This window comes from Apodemus sylvaticus, chromosome 14 (genome assembly GCF_947179515.1).
Source record: "Apodemus sylvaticus chromosome 14, mApoSyl1.1, whole genome shotgun sequence".
NCBI lineage: Eukaryota > Metazoa > Chordata > Mammalia > Rodentia > Muridae > Apodemus > Apodemus sylvaticus.
Genome location: NC_067485.1, coordinates 44,178,902 through 44,203,327, shown reverse-complemented (window position 1 = coordinate 44,203,327; position 24,426 = coordinate 44,178,902). Strand labels below are relative to the sequence as shown.

The following is a 24,426-nucleotide window of genomic DNA, read 5'->3' as shown; positions in this document are numbered from 1 at the left end:
GAAAATATCTCTCATTTATATGTCCAACAAGGAAGAAAAATCTCTCAGTTCTTCAATATTGTAGGTAACACCAAATCCCACATAGCAGTTTAGACATATGTTTTTCTCACACAATAATCTTGGTTATTCAAGCCTTGCACTGAAATTAATGTTAGCAAATTACAATAATAAAGAAATCCCAGGGACTAAACCACCAACCAAAGAGTATACAAAGTGGGACCCATGGCTCTAGCTGCATTTGTAGCTGAGTATGGCCTCTTCCGACATCAATGGGAGGAGAGACACTTGGTCCTGGGAAGGCTAGATGTCCCAGTATGGAGGAATTCCAGAGTGCTGAAGTGGGAGCGGGTGGCTGAGTGGGGGAGTACTCTCTTAGAAGCAGGAAAAGAAGGATTGGATAGGGAGTTCCCAGAGGGGAAACTAGGAAAGGGAAAGGGGGTAGCATTTGAAATGTAAATAATTACAATATCCAATTTAAAAAAAAAAGAAATCTCATTATCCAATGATTTCTTTTTTATGCAACTTTATAAAACTTTTTTGTATTAATTTACTGTATGAATAGTTTGCCTGCATTTATGACTATGTAGTATGTAAATGCCTGAGGCCTGTACAGGCTAGAAGAGATCACTAAATGCCATGTGACTACTGGATTTAACAGATATTTCTGAAGTAATATGTAGGTGCGGTGAATTGAAACTTGGGTTCCTTGAAGTCCAGCCAGTGCTTTTAGGAGGTGAGTCATCTCCCCAGAACTAAAAAAAAAAATCATATAACTAGGATTTGTAAAACTGGCAGCATTATACTGTGACTTGAACCATGTTCATAAATTTTATCAAAATTCATAGTAAGGTAATCATGTAGTTCAAAATTTTCCTATCTTTTTACCTCAATTTGTGCTGGCTAAATATTAGTACTGTGGGGCTATGTTAGGCTACTTCAAAGTATTTATAAATATCCATCCATTGAAAAGTTTTTACATAACTGTTAAAGAATGATGTGTACTTTACATTCAATCAAGAGGAGCCCAATGTACCAGTCACAGAGCTTAAATGCCCTGAAACATTTCATTGGTGTTATAATCCTGAAGGTTCTCTACAGGAATAAAGATTGCAGATATGGGATAAACAAGATAATAAATAAGCAGTGAACTTTCATTTAATATTTGTCTATATTTCCTATGTCAGTTTTAAAGTGTGGAGTTTCCTTTTTCCAAGATGAATAAATAAATGACCGTAGCAGACCAAGGCTTGTCAGCCACTGCCTTTTGTAAATGCTCGGGTTCTCTGCACAGTACTATCCACTTCCTTATCATCAAAGAGCCGGATCTGATTCTACATCCATGTATCAATGCAACAATGTTACTGTTCTAGTAATCTGATGGTAAATTATTGAAAAAATATTGATATAATCACTGAACATGATAGAGTGGTTAGTGGTAGGGATATGCCTTATTTTGAAAAGTTATCAACCATATAAGATAATTTTTATAAACATTGTAGGTTCATCATGGATGTACAATATCAATAGGCATGTTCTTTTTGCATTTGTTAAGCATTATACTTCTTTGAGGAGCTACAATTTTTGCTAGGTCAATACTTGAAGTATGAGTGTGTACCAGATGGTAAAACTGATCTAAGAAGGAAGGCATGTGAAGTGATGTTCAATATCATGACTGAGAAGCTGACTGATGCTGCCTCTTGCTGGAATGTTCTCATAAAAAGAAATTGAGAGATGGAGAATAGACAGAACTATCTTCTGTGAGCCATCATCACGGTGTTCATGTCTAAATGTCAATATCATCTTCATGTCAGACAAATCAAGAAAAAGGGGAGAGGGGCACAAGAACAAAATAAAGGTATTTACAAGCAAATAATTCTGTAAATTTTCATAATATGCTAATTATTTCCCCCTAAAACCAGAAATCCCACAGGTCTGAACCATATCATGTTTACTTACTTGTGTTTCTCAAAAGGATTGTACTATTTCTGGGCATGAAGATGATTTAAAGTGACCCGAAGCAGAGAATACATTTTATTTCACTTATTGGATTTAGAAATTTTAGGGAATATTATATTCCTTGTGAGACATGTGTATACTTTCATCATGGGTTCTGAGAATAATAATACAGATCTTATGTCATTCACTTGGCTTATGTAAGCAAAACCATTATTTATTGCAAAGAGGTCAGAAGTATGGCCACAATTTGTTATTTCAGAAATTCCCTAGGAAATGTTTGTTGTAAAACTATAGTTTATCTAGAAAGGATTGCCCATGGCGTCCCTCTTCATCTTCACCACCTGTCTCCTCAGTTTGGTCCAGGCTGTCATCATCAGTCCCAAGACTACCCTTTCAAGAAAGGTCAAACCACACACTCCATGACATTTTCTTGACTTTCTCCTTGATTGCATCTTTAATTCCCTGATAAGCTCCAACTTGCTGCACTATATCACAGCAGGCAGTAGCATGAACAGGTCTATAGTTGGGATGTTTACTGGGTATTGCTGTATGCTGCCATCCAGGCACACAGTTAAGTGGCTCTTCTCTTTCATGGCCCTTCGTGATGTAATTTTTCATGGTCTTATGGGATGGAACAGTAGGGTTATGGATCTCCATTTGTACAAACACCCTGATTAAAAGAGGGAGTAGCTCCACATAAAACCAGAATAGAAACTAAAAGAAAAGAAACTGGGGAAAACCCTTGAGGACATGGGCACAGGGGAAAAGTTCCTGAACAGAACACCAATAGCTTATGCTCTAAGATCAAGAATTGACAAATGGGATCTCATAAAATTACAAAGTTTCTGTAAGGCAAAGGACACTGTCAAAAGGACAAATTGGCAACCAACAAATTAGGAAAAGATCTTCACCAACCCTACATCTGACAGAGGGCTAATATCCAATATATACAAAGGACTCAAGAAGTTAGACCCCAGGGAACCAAATAACCCTATTTAAAAATGGGGTACAGAGCTAAACAAAGATTTTTCACCTGAAGAAATTCAGATGGCAGAGAAGCACCTTAAGAAATGCTCAACATCATTAGTCATTAGGGAAATGCAAATCAAAACAACCCTGAGATTTCACCTCACACCAATCAGAATGGCTAAGGTTAAAAACTTAGGAGACAGCAGGTGTTAGCAAGGATGTGGAGAAAGAAGAACACTCCTACACTGCTGGTGGGATTGTAAGATGGTACAACCACTATGAAAATCAGTCTGGCGGTTCCTAAGAAAACTGGACATGACACTTCTGGAGGACCCTGCTATACCTCTCCTGGGAATATACCCAGAGGATTCCCCAGCATGCAATAAGGACACATGCTCCACTATGTTCTTAGCAGCCCTATTTATAATAGCCAGAAGCTGGAAAGAAGCCAGATGTCCCTCAGTGGAAGAATGTATACAGAAAATGTGGTATATTTACACAATGGAATACTACTCAGCAATTAAAAACAATGAATTCATGAATTTTTTAGGCAAATGGTTGGAACTGGAAAATATCATCCCAAGCAAGGTAGCAATCACAAAAGGATACACATGAAATGCAATCATTGAAAGTGGATATTAATTAGCCCAGAAGCTCTGAATACTGAAGATACTATTAGCCTATCAAATGATTCCCATGAAGAAGGAAGAAGAGGGCCCTAATCCTGGAAAGGCTTGATCCAGCATTGTAGGGGAGTACCCGGACAGAGAAAAGGGAGGGGGAAAGATAGGAGAATGGATGGAGAGAAGAGGACTTATGGGACAGATGGGGAGGGGGGAACTGGGAAAGGGGAAAGCATTTGGAATGTAAACAAAGAATATAGAAAATAAAAAATATATATACACAAAAAAGAAACCATTTCATTTACATGTATTATGCATTCCAATACACTTTGCACTTACCATTAAAAAAGAAGACAGGGAGTAGCTGATAGGCTTTGTGAGTCTTGGGTTCTCCACTTTCCTTCTGACTCTATCAAGCCTGGTCCCTGGATCCAGAAAGATCAAAGGAGATGAGTTCTAGGGGATACAGAAATGGGACAGAAATGCTGAGACACTCTTGTCCATCTTCAGGCTGGAGTCAGGACAGAGCTCCGGGTGGGTCTTTACCTTCTTATCTTTATTAACAAAATCATGTTCTCTAGCTTCACACCTCCAGGTCTGCAAATAATTCCAGGCCAGATATCGGAGCAACCCAGAGGGCGTTCACTCTCATGGCCTGTTTCCTTTTCTTTTATTGGGCAGATATTATTTTCTCCTTCTACATAGGTTCCACAGTGACACATGGTTCCACAATACTAAATATCAAAGCATATTAAGTACTCAGTTTTGCTTGTCTCAGCCGTTTGTCCTGATCATCAGAGATGTTTGTGTTGCTATGCTCTGCCGTGACACTGAGATATAAGAACTTCCTTTCCTTGCCATGTTATTTATGGTGTAATGCTATATACCCAGGAATGGCTTCACTTTAGCACTCTGATGTATCACAGGAACAAATTTGTTAAAATAATAGATTTGATATTTTGCAGACAGCTGGTGATAGATAATTGAAATTAAGCTCTAGGGTATGGGCAGGGATGCTCGATATATCACCATCCCACAAGTCCAACCACGCAGTTTAGCTTGCTGCATCCTACACAACGAAATGCAGGAGGGCATCCAGTCACCTGAAATTAGAATTTTTTCCACGTGCTAGAGTTTTACCCTTCTAAGAAACTTGAAACTTTTCCTGAATTCTTGTTTCTTTTATTGCCCTTCCATCATCACTGGCTCCTCTGCTTATGTCAAAGCACTTATATATGCAAGAGGCTGTTCTAAATCAATGATCAAGTAAAAAAGAAGGATTCCAGGAAGCATACTTTATCTGAAGGCTGCTTACAAAGTGGAGATAATAAGGGAGAGAAGCGAATTCACCCCATCTAGTAAGTGCTTGGCATTGCTGGGTACAAATCACTAAGGAACAAGTAAGAATAAATTCTGTAAAACAATCCCCAACACATTGATGCGTGGTCACAAAACAAATAAGAAAACATATAGGAGATGTAATCTCTCAGAGATTGCCAATGTGGTTTGGAATAAAAGCTCCAGTTGAGAGCAACATCCCTAAGTCCAGGGTTCTGTAAATAGCTCAAGAACAGTGTACCACAGCACCTGCTTCCCACTTCTGTTCACTACTTAGTGCTTACACAGAAAATGTGGCTTTTTCTAGGATACCTTGTCCTTGTCTTCTAGCCTTGCTTCCAGAGTTTAGAACTCCATCCTCAATACTGCTGTTCGGGCACATGGTATTTACAAACAGACATAGAGACAAGAAGCTATAAGCATTGAGGGAAGCTCTTTGCTGAAGCCCATGTAGTGTCTGACAGGGAAGCCAAACACACAGCTCTATAGTCTAAAGTTGAAACTCTCAAGAAATGGTGGGGGGAGACATGCAAGAGCCCTTTTTGTGGGTTTGGGAGATACTTGTGTTTTTTTTGAAACACAAGTATCTATATACTGTCCAGCTTACGGTATCCTTGTGGAGAAGTACTGTTTCTCTAGAGACCTCAAGAGTATACACAGAGTTTGCAATCCTTGTCACTAGTGGGTAATAGACAAGAATGTGGGGTCAGTGCGTCACCTGACAGATTTCTATCCAGAATGTTTTTTGCCTATATTTTTCTCTTGCAGTTTTAAAATAAAAGATATGTGCCACAAACTTTTTGTGTACATAGTTTTGACATAACACTGACATCACACAGAGAAGCTGTGTCTGAGAGGTACTAAAGAGAATAACACAACAAAATGATACATCTCTAGGCATAGGTATGGAGAACATGAACAAGTTAAATATGAGCACCAGATGAAACAAATAAATTCACAGAACTAATTCTTGTGGAAATGCAGGGTTTGATTCAGCCACGCTGCTCATCAACATGGATGGGAAGGATAATGATCCTACTACTCGGGCTGGAGTTAAGGTTTAACAATTAAGAGCACTTGACAATCTTGAAGTTGATTGCACTTGAGCATGCACATGTTGGTTCGCAAACTCCCATAATTCCACTTTCAGGGCTTCCCATGCTTTCTTACAGCTTCTGTGTAGGAAGATGCCCTTCCAGGCTTCAGAAAGAGTAACATGGACAGCCACCCAGGCACACAACCCAGACACTGATTTACAATCTGTCCTGCCTGAAATATATGCCAGGGCAATGGTGAAAGAGACTTATTAGGATAACTAAAATGTGCCTGGTTTACTTTAAGGGCAGATTTTTTTTTCACTAGATTTACTAGAGTGTCCAAGAACTACTGGTCTTTAACAAGAAGCAAACAAACAAAAAGTAACAATAAAATGGCTCCTAATGATATTCTTCAATACTCCTATCAGTGTATTATTCAGTCATCATCAGAGTGGCTTCCTCTAGCAGCAGAGAGGAACAACACAGAGAATGATTTTAGGCAGAAAGTGAGTCTATGTGGGAGGTCTCCATTAAATTCCTCACATCAGAACAAGGGAACCTCTTGAAACAGGAGGCAGAAACATCTTAAGAGCCAGAATGTATGAAGATCACCAGGGCAACAAGGCCCTCTGACTCACTTAAACAAAGTACATTTGAGCTCGCAGAGACCTAAGGACGAATCACTGGGCTAAATGAGTATACACAGTCCTCTGGAAATCGGGAAGCTCAGTACACAGAACTTCCTTAGTTGTTCATTTTCTCACCTCACATTCTTCCTCTAAAAACAATTAAAACACTAATTAAGCTTGAAATAACTTCTGAGCAAAACAGATGTGGTAACTGTGGGAGAGAGGAAAGCTGTACTTCAGGGACTGAGACCCCGCAGTGGCCTTCCTTCCCCCTGACACTGTGACAACATGAAATCTGAAGTCTGCAGTACCTGATTGCAGCCAAGAGCCCCACAGATCCAGACAGTACAAATATGACCAGGAAAGTGTCACCTGCCCAGAGCTGCTCCAGAGCCTGTCTGCACCACAGAGGTCCAGGTGAGTACATGGAGGTAACATCTTAGATGCCCTCAGCTGTGCCATGAAGAGATACAGTAAAGCTGAAGTCTCTCTCTGATTAAGACAGTGAGTAGTTGAGAGGCTTTGTGAGCCTTGGGTCCTCCACTTTCCTTCTGACTCTACAAAGCCCAATTCCTTGATCCAGAAAGATCAAGGGAGATGAGTTCTAGGGGATACAGAAATGGGACAGAAATGCTGAGACAATGTTGTCCTTCTTCAGGCTGGAGTCAGGACAGAGCTCCGGGTGGGTATTCACCTCCTTACCTTTGTTAGAGGGACCAGTATGATGTACGAGCTTTGCAGACGTTTATCATAAATGTGAGACAGTAATAAAACATACAAGGAACATCAGCAGTAGAAAGACTTAGGCAAAAATAATTGCTTTTCAATGATTTACAGAGATAGGTTTTGTCTAAAAAAAAAAAAAGGATTAAACAAATACAAAAATAAATTTTTAGGTTCACATTTGCCAGCACTGTGATTGCAACAGACTCCCTGGTGTTTTTAAAGGTTGTACTTTTCACTTCTGATGCATTTCCACTTTTCAACTTTATAGTTTCTCATTTGAAGGATTTCCTTCTCGATTTATCCCTATAGTTTCTTGATTCTATCACCTAATATTATAATTACTTCCTTCAACTTCAGTCATTGTATTCCTAGTGCATGCAGAGAGCTATGAACACAAAGTGTAGCAGTTATCAGGACCATCTTGAGAATTCCTGCTATAAGGGCTGTGAACTAGCACATCCTGAAACAGCTCATCTTAACTTTATCCCACAACTAAGCAGCAAAAAGCCACAATCTTTTTTGGTTTGTTTGATTGTTTGCTGGCTTGCTTTCAGAAAATCAGAATAGATGAATACAGCCTACCTCAGATTTGGGAGATTAGGTTAAACCCATGCTGGGAACATCCATCTATCTAAATACAAGTCCATCCTGTCTTTTAAATTAATTTCCTTTAGCATTTCCCACATAATGTGGACGATGAATCGCCTCTCTCATCTCTGACAGTCTACTTCAGTAGAAATGAATTACTTTTCAAGAGATCCAGAGGCTGGACTTAAATACAATTTAAATTTTGGAAATAAGTATAGACAACTTGAAACAGAGGATACCCCAGGAAACTTAGTATTAAAAAAAGAGCGAAAAATGTTAGTGTTTTCCATCAGGACTTGGGGTTATGGATTGCAGCAATTATTACACACCCTATTCTTTATATGTTCATTCTAAAAATCAATAATAGATGCTTATTAGTTTTTTATTAATGTCTGCAGCATACTTTATTGTATGCAGATATTCAGAATGGTATTGTGTTTTCTAAAATTCACTGATACAGGCATTAATTACCCATTTCTTGAAGGGGCAGTTGGAAAGAAATAAGTGACATTTCATGAAGGTACCCAGAACAAATCTGGCAACAAGGCTAGGTTCCTATAGGTCACATATGAAATCAGAAGGACAAAGACATTTAAGGCAATCCTGTGAGTTTAGCAGGAAGGAGAACAGGGAACAAGAGGCATTGTAAGTACCAAGAACACACAAACCCATGGAGTCACTGAAGAATCCAGATTTCTCTTTCTAGAAAAAGTACACAAATCTCACCATAAATCACTGAGAAATGAGAATGGAGCTTTGAAAGATGAAAAATAACATCCTGCTGAGGTCTTAAGTCCTGCAATCAGCTTGAACTGATGTAGAACGAAGCATTTTGCCTGACAAACAGGTTGGGAGAAGCAGGCTATAAAGCAAACTGACTTAAGTGCTGCTCACAAGGCCGCACAGAGGCAAATGCCACTATGACCTCTTAGATGGAGAGGCCCTGCTTGCTCACAACTGTGTGCCCCAACCTATTGTACGCTACTGTATACAGACACATTGAGAACCCACAACTCAAAAACTTCGCTCATCTCAGGCGAACACCTAACAGATCATTAAATCTCTGTTCCTTCTCTTCCATCTCTCTCATCATCCGCACCGGGCACAAGGCTGCTCCATGCTCTATTAGATATGCTGAGGTCCCACCTTGGGGTCACAGATGCTCTGAGTCATCCAATGGGATCATAACTCCCTGCTACTCACTCTCCTAGGAAGCACCCTGGGGTTCTACAGGGTACTATCCCTGGCTGCAACCTGGTAGTTACATGAATTTCTCACACAAGACTATTTTTCAGGACATCTTTTGGTAATTCAGCTTTAACTGGGGGTTTTATTTGGAAAGGTTACACAATTTGATTGGACACTAAGGACTATATTTTAAAATACCTAGTAAACATTCATGCAGATGGAAATCACATAATGGTCACTCTAAAAACTTAACACATTAAGATGTAAATATTGAAGTTATAAAGATTTTCTGTCAAATGCAATTCTAGAAATTGTTGTACTATTCAAGTTGCAGATAAGAAAAGTATATCAAGCAAAGGAGGAGAAATGAGAAAGGTAAAGTAACTAAGTGTGAGAGATGCTGTAGGTGTTGGCCCACAGGGTTTCCCAGTTTCTACATATGATGTGGGGAAAGCAGACGGTTCAGCAAAAGCCTCGGGCTGGGGAAATTGGCTGGGGAAATATGAATGAATAGAATGAGAATCAGAGGAAGAATTTTTGGTTAGGGGAATTTAGAATTCAATTTAACAATGCTGAATGAAAACAAGGGTAGTGCATGCATGCAGCAGACACACACACACACATACACAAACTCACATACACAACCAGATTTGAAATAGTCAATTATAGAGTAAAGCTCAAAAATATTCTCCTTTAAATTTTTGCTTTGAATACCAGTTACCAATATCACTGGTCAGAGCACACAAAATATTCCAGAGGCCACAGGAAACAGAAGAAATTTCAGAGACCTAGTCTGCAACATTACCTGTGTCCATGGCTGCTTCGTGAACTTCAGAAAATGCTATTGCCAAATGAGCTGCTCAGATCCATGTCTAGGGTTAGTGAGGCTTTCTTCAAAAAGTGTTTGCATCCTGGATACTTGTTTTTCTACCTAGGAAGGAAGAAATGGTTTTGAAGTATATTAAAACAATTATTTTCCTCTTTATAACTGTGCTTGGAATTCTGGGGAACATGTCTGTTTCTGTGAATTATGTGTTCAGTTGGTGGGGAGGACCTGAGAAGAAACCCATACACCTCATTCTCATCCACTTGGCTTTTACAAACATCCTAATCCTTCTTACAAAAGGATTGCCAAAGACAATAGCAGCGTTTGGTTTGAGAAACTTCCTAGATGACATAGGCTGTAAAATCATTATTTACCTGGCACGGGTAGCCCGTGGGCTCTCCATCTGCACCAGCAGTCTCCTCACTGTGGTCCAGGCCATCATCATCAGTCCCAGGGCCTCTGGGTGGAGCAGACTCAGGCCAAAGTCTGCATGGCACATCCTTCCATTCTTCCTATACTTTTGGATATTCAATGCTTTGATAAGTGTGAACGTAATCCATTCCATCACAAGTACAGGTTTGAATATATCACAGCTTAAGAATAGTGACAACTATTGCTACTTTATGCCAGAAAGTCCAGAAATAAAAGGGATTTTTCTTCCTCTCATGGTCCTGAGAGATGCACTCTTTCAGGGTGCCATGGGAGGGGCCAGTGGCTACATGGTATTTCTTCTCCACAAGCACCACCAGCATGTCCTCTACCTGCAGAACTCCAAGCTTCTCTACAGAACTCCCCCTGAGCTGAGAGCTGCCCAGAGTGTCCTTCTTCTGATGCTCTGTTTTGTTTTCTTCTACTGGACAGATTGTGCCTTTTCTCTAATTTTAAGTCTCTCTTCAAGTCACAATGCCTGGATGGTAAATACTCGAGAATTCCTGACCCTTGGTTATGCAACATTTAGCCCCGTGGTGCTGATTCACAAGGATGGGCTTCTGGTTGAATGTTGGCATGTTCAGTGGGAGAAGTTGAGACAATCTCTTTCTCTCATTTGTATGTTCAATAAGTGTCAAAGAGATCTTAGTTCTCCAATATTGTGGGTAAGACAAAATTCCACAAAGCAGTTTAAGCATTTGATTGTTCTCAGACAGTCTTCCAGGTGACTCACAGCCTTGAGCTGAGAGAGAGAAATGCCTTAGCAAATTCAAGTGGTATAGACATCTTCTCCACTTGCCACTCTTGACTGAAGACTGGAGAGAACACCAAACATCCAGTTGCTGACTGGAGTTAGAGAGATGGTTCTAAACTATTAATATGATTTCTAGAAGTTGAACCTGGCTTTTCTGGAAGACCAGACAATGTTATAAATCCTGAGCCATTTCTCTAGCACTTAAAAAATAGGCCTAACAAATATTTATGGAACTATTTTTATGACTATCATGGCTGGAAGCATGCAGATGAATTTTGTAAATATCATCAAGATTCATATTGTTGTAATTCTGTTTGTTAGTTTAAGAAATACCATATCTTGTACTTGATGACTTGTTTTCATAATGTTAATATCCAATGATATTTTGGACTACTTTAAAATACCTAAGTATCTATCCATGGAAAATATTTTACAAAATTATGAAAGAATGACGTGTGCTGTGTATTCAGTCAATGGAGGCACATTGCACCAGTCATAGAACTTAAATGTCCTGAATCATTTTATTGGTGCTATATTCCTGAAAGTTCTCTGCAGGAGTAAACACTGGAGATATCAAATAAAATAGATAATGAATATTTATTTTATACATGTCTATAGTTTCTACGCTGATTTAAAAGTGTTGATTTCTCTTTTTTCACAGTGAATCAACACATGCAGAAATATACAAAATATATTTTAAATTTAATTTAAAAATAAAAACATGGTAGATAGATGTATAATTATTGATAAAGCATGAATAAGGATGGCCTGGACTCTGAGTGGCATATATGGCTAATATTTTTAATTTTTCTGTAGAAGTCAGTGCAGATTGGAAAACAATAAAATAAAATGTTCATCAGAACACAAATTTTTAATTTCAATACATAATAAAAATAATAACAAATCTAAATATATAGGGGATAGTGATGATAACCTGTAAATGGAATTAAAATTATGTCCTTCAGATACCTCACCACAGATTTTACAATTGGATTAGTATAAGCATTACCTCAGATTTCATCATTTCTTTATTGTGGATGCGTGGAACTATAAGACATTATGCAAAATGTAACAAGTCAGCTGCATGTAGAAAACTACCATGTCATTTTACTAATTAGTGGAATCTAACTATAGAAGAGAATAGTAACTTCAGTGTGTAGTATGCAGCAAACACCTTTAAGAAACTACCTCCATATTAGCAGTCTCATTAAAATTGGAACCCCAAGATCTCTCAAACACTGGATCACCAAACAGGCAGCATGCACCAGTTGATATGAGGCCCCCAACACACATACAGTAGAGGACTCCAGGATCTGTGTTCATTCAGAGATGATGCCCCTAACCCTCAAGAGACTGGAGGCCCCAGGGAGTTTAGAGGTCGGGTGGTGTGGGGGTGGGACATCCATGTGGAGACAGGGTGGTGGGGAGGACTTATGGAATGTGGAACAGTCGACGGGCATCAGGAGGAATAAAATATGGAGCGTAAAAATATAAATTAATTAAAAAAAGAAACTACCTCCATTTGTGAACGCTGCTTTTGGTTAGTTCCTCATATAATCAGAAATATGAAGCTATGGCTACTCAGAGATTGACAGCTTTCACCTTCAAATTTTTCCTATCATCTTCTTATCCTAAGACAGTTCCTAAGACTTTTCCTAAGACATTAAATCCATCTGTTCACCCCAGATATGATGAAAAGTGTGCAAAAAAATGGTTCTGCCTAAATTGAGCTGAGCGATGATGTATCACATGGGCACATCATCATTATGTGCATATGAGCATAGCAGACACAAATCAGAAGCATCATCTGCACATCTGGAGCCAACATGGTGAAGATCCAAAAAAATTCAGAACAAGAAAATATTCTAAACCTCTATAAAGTTATTACATCCTACATCTCTCCCCCAAGATAATATGCAGCTGTGGTAGGAAGAAGTGAGATTGAAATCTCAGGTGCAGATATGAAAACAGGCTCCAGTCCCCATCCACAACACACACACACACAGACACACACACACACACACACACACACACACACACACATTAGGTTTTAACTATTTTCATTGCCAGTCCCATAGGACAAACTACTTCTCTACAATTCTCTTCCTTTTATTGCTGTGAGTATAAGCAAATATATTCTGTGGGACATACAGTCAGTGCTTCATGGTGGCCAATGACCATGTCACTCTTGATGGAAATAGATTCACCTCAGATGTCCAATACTCCACTGGTACATATATTCTCTCCACTCCTTCCAAAATACTCTCTTAATATCTTTAGAAGCTGAATCCCAAGCGCAAGTGGACCTGCAAGCTGATTCACAGTTTGGAAATGTGGGTTAAGGAGGATGGCTCTGAGGAAACTGGAAAGTAGTTTAAGAAACTAGTTGGACTTTTATGTCATTGTTCTTTGCTTGTTTGTATTGTCAACTCACATCTTTCTTTTGAACAATTAAACCCTAATGACTGCTAGGATAACTTCTTATTATCACTTCAAATGCAATAACCATGAATTAAACATATTCACCACCATGTTTTGCTTAATTGTAGTTATTTTTCCTATTAATTAATCAATTAATTTATTAATTAATTAATTTATTCACTTTGCATCCCAATCACTAGCCTCCTTGTCATGCCCTACCTGTTACACAGTCCCTCCCTGATCACACATTCCCATTCTCCTCTGTGAGGGTGGAGCTCCTATTCCCCCCACCTCATAGACTCCAACCCTGGCACATCAAGTCTCTACAGAGCTAGGTACATCCTCTCCCACTATGGATGAAAAAGCAACCCAGTTAAAGGAAAGAGATCTACAGCAGGCAAAAGATTTAGGAGCCCCTGGCCCCGGTTGTTAGGGGATCCACATGAAGACCTAGGGGCAGCCTGCACATGCAGTTTGGTTGATGGTTCAGTCTCTGAGAGGCTTCAGGAGTCCAGGTTAATTGATTCTATTGGTCTTCCTATGGAGTCTCTGCCCTCTTTGGGTCTGTCCTGCAATCCTTCCTCCAAACTCTTCCATTATGACTCCCTGAGGTCCATCCACTGTTTGTCTGTAGGTTTCTGCATCTGTTTCATCAGTTGCAGGGCAATTGTCTGCTGTAAGACCCTGACCCTCTGTCAGTGGTACTTACTTCTCAACACCCCTGAGTGAGACACTCAGATGCAGACATATGCAAAAGAAAAAGGTTTGTTTTCTGAAGAGTTGGGGTTGACCTTCAATTACTCCCACAAGGTGAGTGACTAGAAGGTGATCCCAAATAACTATTACAAGCAGGTTTTATACTTTTTAGGGGCACAGGTTACATCAGCAAGGTTACAATTTAAACTTATTGGCTAAGCATATTGACCTTTAAATTTATTGGCTAGCAAGAATAACACACAGGGACTTTCCAGGTCAGGTGACTATTGGTCAGTACATTCTGAGAATGTTTTACTCAAGAATGTTCCTGTGGGTGGAGAATGGAACTTGATCTAGCCTTGACCCCAGATAGGAGGGTGAAGCGGTAAGGAGTGTGTGAGACTGGAAAGGCCCTTAGGGTCCCTCATTGGAAACAACAAATTATCATTAATAGTGTTAGGAATTGGTGCTTTCCCATGGGATGGATCTCAAGTTGTGCCAGTTATTGGTTGGACATTCCCTTAGTATCTGCTCCATTCCCAGTTCCTGCATTTTTTTTGTAGACCAGAAAAATTTTGGATCAAAAGTTTTGTAGGTAGGATGGTGAGCCTATCTTTCTATTGAGTTTTCTGCCTGACTACAGGAAGTATCCACTTTAGTTTCCATATCCCCAGTGCCAGGAATCTCAACTGAAGTCAAAGAGGAAATCTACAGAATGGTGAAAGATCTTTACCAATTATACATGTGACAGTGGGTTAGTATATAGATTATATGAAGAACTAAAAATAACTGGACATCAAAAATTAAATAACTTCTTTTTATGCCATGTTCAGTTTATATCACTGGGATGCACTTTTCAGAAAACGAACAGAGGAACAGTGGATCTGGAAAAGATGGAAGGTGAAGTAGAGGAACTGGAAGGAGTAGAGGGAGGGGAGGCTGAAATCAGAAGGTATTGTATTGGAGAAGAATAAAGATTAAAACAATAAAATGAAAAACAAATAATTTATAAGGGGAAAACGAATTATATAGAGCGAGGTTCTCAACCTAATTCTGTGACCCCTTAATATAGTTCATGTTGTCATGACCCCCACATTTGATATTGTTATGAATCACATATTGTAAATATTTTTGGTCAAATGATGAAAAGAAATGGCTGAGACACACTTCAAGAAAAGCCTATACTCAACAAAACTGGAAAATCTAGACAAAATGGATGATTTTATAGACAGATACCACATACCAAAGTTAAATCAAGAGCAGGTAAACTATCTAAACAGGTGCATATGCACTAAAAGTTAGAAGGGATAAAAAACCTCCCAATCATTAAAATCCCAGGGCCAGAAGACTTTAGTGTAGAATTCTACCACACCTTCAAAGAATACCTAATAATAGTATTCCACAAACCATTCCATAAAATAGAAACAGAAGTAACGCTACCCAATTCATTCTATGATGCCACAATTACTCTGATAACTAAACCACACAATGATGCAACAAAAAAGAGATGTTCAGATCAATTTCATTTATGAATATCAAAGCAAAATTACTCAATAAAATTCACACAAACGGAATCCAAGAACATATGAAAACTATCATTCACCATGATCAAGTAGGTTTTATTCCAGGGATGCAAGGCTGGTTCAGTATAAAAAATTCATAACATAATCCACTATATAAACAAACTGAAACAAAAAATGATCATCTCCTTAGATGCTGAAAAGTATTTGATGCAATAGAACACACCTTTGGTTAAAAGTATTGGAGATATCAGGAATTCACAGCCCATACATAAACATAATAAAAATAATTTACTGCAAACCAACAGCCAATATCAAATTAAATGAGAGATGCTGGAAGCAGTCCCACTAAAATCAGGAACAAGACCAGGATGCCCACTCTCCCCATATCTATTCTATTTAGTACTCGAAGTTCTAGCTAGAACATTAAGATGGCAAAAAGAGATCGAGGGAATACAAATCGGCAAAGAAGATGTAAAGGCATCACTATTTGCAGAGAATATGATTATATACACAAACAACACCAAAAATTCTACCAGAGAACTTCTGCAGCTGAAAAATAACTTCAGCAAAGTGGCTGAATATAAAATTAACTCAAATAAATCAGTAGCCTTCCTTTATACAAATGATAAACAGGCTGAGAAAGAAATTAAGGAAACAACTTCCTTCACAATAGCCACAAATAATATAAAATATCTTGAGGTAACACTAACCAAACAAGAGAAAGATCTGTTTGACAATAACTTCAAGTCTCTTAAGAAAGAAATTGAGGAAGATCTCAGAAAATGGAATGATCTCCCATGCTCATGGGTTGGCAGAATTAACCTAGCAAAAATGGTCATTGTACCAAAGGCAATCTATAGATTCAATGCATTCCCCATAAAAATCCCAACACAATTCTTCAAAGCCATGGAAAGAACAATTCTCAAATTCATCTGGAAAGGCAAAAAACAAAAAACAAATACAAATGCACACTGGAAAAAAGAATCTTCAATAAATGGTTCTGGTGCAACTGGCAGTTTGTATGTAGAAAAATGAAAATAGATTCATATTTGTCACTTCATACAATGCTTAAGTCCAAGTAGATCAAGTTCCTCAACATAAAACCAGATACATTGAATTTAAGAAGAGAATGTTGGAAAGAGCCTTGACTTCATTGGCACAGGGAGAAATTTCCTAAACAGAACTCCAATGGCTCACACTCTAAGATCAAGAATTGATAAATGGGACCTCATAAAACTGGAAAGACAAAGGACATGGTCAGTATGACAAATAAGCAACCGACATATTGGGAACAAACATCTTCACTAACCCCCGCATCTGATAAAGGGTTAATATCCAAAATAAATAAAGAACTCAAGAAGCTAACCACCAAAATCTAAACAACTCAATCAAAAATTGGGGTATAGAACTAAACCAAAAATTCACAACAGTGGAATCTCCGATTACTGAGAAGCACTTAAAGAAATATTCAAAGTCCTTACTGATCAGGGAAATGCAAATCGAAAAGACCCTGAGATTCCACATTATACCAATCAGAATGGCTAAGGTCAAATCCTCAGGTAACAGCCCATGTTGGTGAGGATTTGGAGAAACTGGAGAAACAGGAACACTCTTCCATTGATGGGGTGGGGTGGGGGTGGGGACTGCAAACTGGTATAACCACTCTGGAAATCAATCTGGAGATTCCTCAGAAAATTAGAAATAGACTTACCTGAAGACCCAGCTATACCACTCTTGGGCATATACCAAAAGATACCCCACCATGCCACAGGTGCATGTGATCCGCTGTTCATAGTGGCCTTGTTTGTGATATCCAGAAGCTGGAAACAACCCAGATGTCACAAGAGAAGAATGAATACAGAAAATGAGGTTCACTTATATAATGGAATACTACTCAACTATTAAGAACAAGGGCATCCTGAGTTTTGCAGGCTAATGGATGGAACTAGAAAATATCCTGAGTGAGGTAACTCAGACCCCAAAGGACATGCATGGTATGCACTCACTAATAAGTGGATATTAGCCAAAAAACTACAGAATACCCAGGATACAGTCTACAGAACTCAAACAGGTTAACAAGCCCAAGGGCCCAAGTGAGGATGCTTCAGTTCCACTTGGGAAGGAGAAGAAAGCAATCACAGCTATGGAGAGGGAGAGAGGGTTCAGGGTGGGAAATAGAACAAGGAGAGGAAGAGTGGAACAAGATCAGGTAAAGGGTGGAGGGAAAGGGGGGAGGGAGCCCTCCAGAATGTACCAGAGACATGGGAAGTAGAGACTTTCAGGACTCAAACGGAGGGGCCTTAGATGAAATGCCCTATAGTGGGGAGAGTGAACTGGTAGAGCTCACCTCCAGCAGAAAGAGGAGTCATCAAGTGAGGGATGGGGTTGCCAGGCCACAGGAAAAAATTGTTCCTTTCTGATAGAACTGCAGGGACAAAAATAGAGAGGAACCCGAGAAAAAGGAGATCCAGAGAGAGGCCCAAAGTGGCCCCAAGGCCTGACACTATTACTGAGATTATGGAGAGCTCACAAAAATGACTTACCATGACTGCCCTCCAATGACAAAACAAGCAACTGAAAGAGTCAGATTCAGATATTTCCATCCAACCTATGGACAAAAGCTGTTGACCCCTGTGTTTGAATTAGGGAAAATCTGGAAGAAGTTGAGGAGGAAGGCCACCCTGTAGGAAGACCAGCAGTCTCAAGTAACCTGGAATCCCAAGATCTCTCAGACAATGGACCACCAACCAGGTAACATATACTTCCTGATATGAGGCCCCCAACAAATATACAGCAAAGGACTTCTGGGTCTGGGTTCAGTCAAAGAAGATGCACCTAACCCTCAAGAAACTGGAGGCCCAGGGAATGGGGAGATTTTGGTGGGGTGTGGAAGGTTGAGGTAGAGACATCCTTGTGGAGATGTGGGCAGGGAGGGAGGGGAAACATAAGATGTGTAACAGTCAGAGGAGAGGGTGGACCAGGATGAGGATAAAATCTGAAGTGTAAAAATTAATTAAATTTTTACATAAAGATTAAATAAAAAGAAAAAAAGGAAGGAAGGAAGGAAGGAAGGAAGGAAGGAAGGAAGGAAGGAAGAAAGAAAGAAAGAAATGTTAAACACTCTTAACCAGCATGGAAATATAAATCAAAATTACTTAAGATTTCATCTTACTCCAGTCAGAATGATCAATATTAATGAAAAGCTTATCTATATATGCTGACAAGGATTTTAGGAAGAGAAACAGTTGTTCATTATTAGTAGGTATGTGCATGTGTGCAGCAACTACAGAAACCAATGTAGACATTTCTCAAGAAGCCAAGAGTTAATCTACCTCAAGATCCAGCTCTCACATGCAGGAATATATATATAAAGACTCTGCAGCTTGTTACAGAAATACTTGTCCATTCTTGCTCATTGCCAGCCTCTACATCTTCATGCACACACACACACACACACACATTCTCTCTCTCTCTCTCTCTCTCTCTCTCTCTCTCTCTCTCTCTTTCTCTCTGCCTTTCTCTGCCTCTATTACCTCTCAAATCCCCTCCCCATTCCCTGAATAAACTATTCTATATTATACCTTTGTCATGTGACTGGTCCTTCATGGAAAAGGGATGCCTCAGCATGGGCCCATAGAGGCAGCCCCTTCTGCCAAACCTGACTACTCCTCCATAGAACATCTTCCAAATCTCTTTATCTTTTTATAAACACATCAATTGAGGAAGCACACACAAGACTTACACAATCTCAAGTTAGATGGGGGTCACAACACTAAAAGGGGAAGGAGACACCATTGCCAGGCAAGAACCTATTTGCAATTAATGTCTGCTAGAAATGGGTCAATCAAATTTCTCCAACGAAATGTCACTAAGTAACACTCAATCACATTCTAGGGCATGACTGTTGCCCAGGTATAGTTGTCTAACAGAAGAAAATCACACATGATCCTGCTTTGTTTTATTTTTGTTTTGGGGGATATTTTTTCTTTTATTTTTTTTATTCCTTTATTATTTTTTCTTTCTGATGTTTGTTTTGTTTTGATTTATTGTTTTTGTGTTAGAAAACACAAAACAGCAAGAATAAAGTTAGATGGATAGGGTGGAATATGGGATGGAGAAGGTATTAGATAGTGGAAATAAAGTGAACAAAACATATTGTATGAAAAAATTAAGTAAGAAAAAGAAAATAGATCAGAAAATGTTAAATCCTCAGAAGCCATAGTGTTCTAGTTGCTGTGTCCTAAACACAACACTGAAGAGAGTTCGTGGGTGTATTACTCAATGATACTTTATTATATCCTAATAATATGCTTGAAAATTATTCAGGAAATAATCACTATGGGTTATCAAAGCAGTCCTCAGTTTGGGGGCACATGGAGGGAAAGAGGCAAGACTGAAGTTAAGACCAAAGATCCAAAACCCCTGGGCCCTGTCCACCACCCTTCGCCTTACCCACAGACACTGTAATTAGGATCATAAAGTTTCTGGGTTCAGCAAATGACAGCACCAGGGAAAAGGCAGAGCTGCCCTGGGGCATAGAGACAGAAGAGCCTTTTCCCTGAGGAAGCCAAACTCCTGATGGGTACATCCCGATACCTTGCATGAGCACAAGGACTTAGGGTTGATAAACAGGGCTTGGCTGTGCTGTGAGGACAGACACCCAGAGCTCTGCACAGACTGCACAGGTGAGTGCTGCCATGTCATGGTGGATGTGGCTGCATTTGACATTGAAAGAAAGCTGTGAAGGGCTGATGTGTGGGAGAGAAGGAGGTAGTCTCCCTGTCACTCTGAGTGGGGTGCAAGTGGCAGGATTCCACCCAATCCAGAATTGTTTCAGTGTCTACAGGGACAGTGTGTGTCGTCACTGGTGTGAGCTGCTCCTTACACAGGACAGGCAGGGGTACAAGACAGAGACATCTGCAGTGTGGCCTGAAATAGGAAGCTCTTGCTCCCTTAGCTTCTGCACAATCTGTGTGATTTTCCCTCCAAAGGCTTTTAACTTTGAAGTGAGCTGTGTAACTTCTGGTGACTTCAGTCCTTTGTGCACGGAGCATTCTTTCTTGATCTTTATTCCATTTATTATGAATTCACCCTTTCCTAGACCCAATGTAAATCGTAGCATGTGAAATCGTAGGTAAAGCAGACATGAGGTTATTATGTATTAACTCTAACAATCAATTGTAGAGTATGATATTTAAAGCATACTGGGAACTTCCCTAAGTATTGTGTTTGTCAGCTCATTGACTCCCTAAAATGTACCTATATTGTACAAAACATAATTTACATATAAAAATAGTTTTTATAAAAGGCAAATAATATACTCAAATGATGAATATATGAATTAGGGAAAACAATTTACATCTACATTGGATGTTCATAAAGCATTTTCTTGTAAATCATTTCCTATTACTAACCTCCTGGTATCACTCAAGCTTCTGGAATATGTATAACCCTCCACCACATCATTTGTGATAAATTCCTTATTTAACTGAAATGACTGATTCTACCATCCTAGAGGTAAGAAATCTAATTAAAATGTATATATGGGGATTGAGCAGCTGGCTCAGTGGTTAAAAGCACTTACTGCTCTTGCAGAATTCCCTGATTTGATTTTCAGTAACCACATGACATCTAACCATTATCTGCAATTCCAAGTTCAAGGAATCTAATGCCTTATTCTGACTTCTGAAGGCATCAGACGCCCAGGCATATATGCAAAGACACAAAAATAGCTAAAATTAAAACAAAATAAAATATTCATATCAATGTCTCTCTGATAGTTCATTGAATAGATGTAAATGAGTAATTTTCAGTGCAGAAGTGAAACTATTCAGAAAACAAAACTTTATTTCAAAAATATTATATTTCAAACCAGCAAGGGGTACATCATTTAAAATACACATTACAGAGACAATGCAAGTAAAAATTAGTCACTTTAAATATGACTTTAAAGATTGTCCATGATAGTCAGTGAATCTGTGGGAACTTGGGAATTTGCTTCCCCTGCGCATGAAAGGAAACACAGAAAACGTTACTGAAAGAGTGTTCCAAACTGGATTGACTTCCCAGGTCTTTAAGCAATGAGAGCAAGCAAGGCATCTTTTCATTCAGTTCATCTCTGTGGTTTCCATAGGATAGTACAGCCATGGCACTCAGTTAGTGATTTATGCACAAGGCATTTTAAGCATTCCATAACAAGGTTATACAAGGTAACGATGTACTGAAGCATCTATTGTGTCTTCTCAGCACAGAGGGACTGATATAAGCAGACTAACAGCACAGTTTTGAGGGTTCAGGAAATTGCAGGAGACACATGTGTGACCTGTGGGTAGCACTGAGCTATGAAGTACCATGGCTGGACTCAGATCAGGAAGAGAACATCATATGTATCATTGTCATAGGGTGAGTGCAAATGTTACGCCTGCTTAGGAGAAGCTGAAAGTAATTCACAGATACATTTGCTAAGCAGCAAAAAACCCTAAAGTGTAGAAGGCAAATGGATTTAAGGTTCCCACATAAATTTATTTATAGTTTATGAAAATAGAATCACAGTGAATATATTTCAGTTTTAATCCTCACTTTAATTTAAACAAGAGAATACAGAAAACGGATGTCATGTGGAAAATTACCCAAATCTGTATGAGATCCTAGGTTGTTTGCCATTTATAGGGTATAGCATTACTGGCTGATAAAATCACTGATGTCATGAACGTCAGAAATCAAAGTGGTAGACAGTGCTTCTGCTTGGAGTCCAGAACTGCTTAAACTGTGAGCTGAGATTTGATATTTCTTGAGAGAAGGTTCTTAGGGAGTGATCAGGAAAAGCACCCAAGTAAAGGAGTAGCTTACTTTGAATATGATCCCACAAATAAGATAATATGGAATAAGAATTCATCACACCCTCACATGAGCTATCTACTATTCTACCTACTTAGTCTGCCAGGGACCAGCCTCGGCGGAGGGCAGGATCTGGAAAAGGGTGGATGCCAGAGTGACGATGGGAGGACCAGACATGAGATGCCATTCCTTTCGTGAGAGACAGGACAGAGAGGAAGCACATCTCTATATGGCTTTTCCTGCTATGACAGCTTTTGTCTCATTCAGGATTTATTATTTGCATAAAATCATTTCCTCAGAAAAATTTTTCATGTTTCACACAGCTTTTCAAAATACATTTTCTTTTAAAGTCTTCCTTGGTTACATAAGAATATTGAAAGAGGGACAAAAGGAACAAACCGCAATTCTATGATAACTAAAACTAGCATGATGGTAAAATCAATTTCCTTTGAACTCAGTATTTCTTCCTTAAGATTGGTGTCATAATGCCTTGTGGTCACAGAAATGGTACACAGGATGACTATATTTGAATTTGATTCTGTTTCGGTTTGGGATAAGATTAATTGATCAGAAGTTATATTCTACTACTGATTATATCAAACTTGGCTTTCACCAAATGTTCAGTCTCTAACACATATGTAATCCTTTCCTTCCTTCCTCTCTATTTCTTTTATATTTGGCATGACTGCCATCCTTTTTCTTTGATTAGTAAAATAATGTGCACCTACTTGCTTAAGCAAGGGTAGTCTGTCGGTAACGTTCTGGTCTGACAAATACCTATTCATAGAAGTTCCTTGTTTCTAACATTAAAAACCTCACAATTCAATTTAGATTTTCCCTAAGTTTTCCTTCCTTCCTTCCTTCCTTCCTTCCTTCCTTCCTTCCTTCCTTCCTTCCTTCCTTCCTTCCTTCCTTCCTTCCTTCCTTCCTCCTCCTCCTCCTCCTCCTCCTCCTCCTCCTCCTCCTCCTCCTCCTCCTCCTTCTTCTTCATTTGGTTTTTCAAGACAAGGTTTCTCTGTATAGCCTTGGCTGTCCTGGAACTCACTCTGTAGACCAGGCTGGCCTCTAATTCAGAAATCAGAAATGCCTCTGCCTCCCAAGTGCTGGGAGTAAAGGTGTGTGCCACCACTGCCTAGCCTAAGTTTTCCTTCTTTAATAAATCCCTCAAATCCTCTACCTCATGCTTATAACAATACTCATTAATGATCTAAATGTTTATTGAAATAATAACTTCTTAGGAAAGACTCAATTTTCTGCATAACTGTTTTTTCAGGGAACTTTCATAAATTTCATTCTTGTTTACACTAACTTTTTGTTATCGCAGCTCTAGCTTTTGGAGAGAGGCCTATACAGTAGGAAGCATAAGTATAGCAAAAGGTTTGCAGTGAGTATCCCCCAACAGCAGTGAAGGGTCAGTTCAGCCTGTCTAAGCACTGAAACTTAGTCAAACAGTGCCTTCAGGATACTTGGCATCACAATCTATTTGTTAGTTATTACCAAAGCTAATTCAAAATTGCAGACAGAGTAAAGCTATATGTATTTACCTGGAAAGCAACAGTGTTTGGGCAAGCTTTAGAGTTCATTAGGGAAATTATTTCATGTTATCTCAGTGAGAGATGAATATGTACAAGATGACAAAGAGGATGTGAGAAGGGAAGCATCTGTTGCTTGATATCAGGGCTTGTAAACTGAAGGATGTTGTCAGTTGTTTGGATGTTTTTATGAGAAAAGGTTTAGAGATGAACAATATAAAAAAGAAAGAATCTTCTGTGAAGGCAGTAAAGGTACCAGCATGGTGTTCATGTCCAATTGTCAACATCATGTTCCTGTCAATGAGAGCAAGAAAAATGTGCAAGAAGAAAGTGAGGTATTTACAAGTAAAGAAT

At 39.1% G+C, this 24,426-nt stretch overlaps 2 pseudogenes; both read left to right on the top strand.

Moving 5' to 3' along the window:
• The first annotated feature begins 1,997 nt into the window (after positions 1 to 1,997).
• LOC127664564 (putative vomeronasal receptor-like protein 4) lies at positions 1,998 to 2,634 on the top strand (annotated as a pseudogene).
• A 7,258-nt stretch (positions 2,635 to 9,892) lies between these two features.
• Positions 9,893 to 10,978, top strand: LOC127664446 (vomeronasal type-1 receptor 4-like; annotated as a pseudogene).
• Positions 10,979 to 24,426: the final 13,448 nt, after the last annotated feature.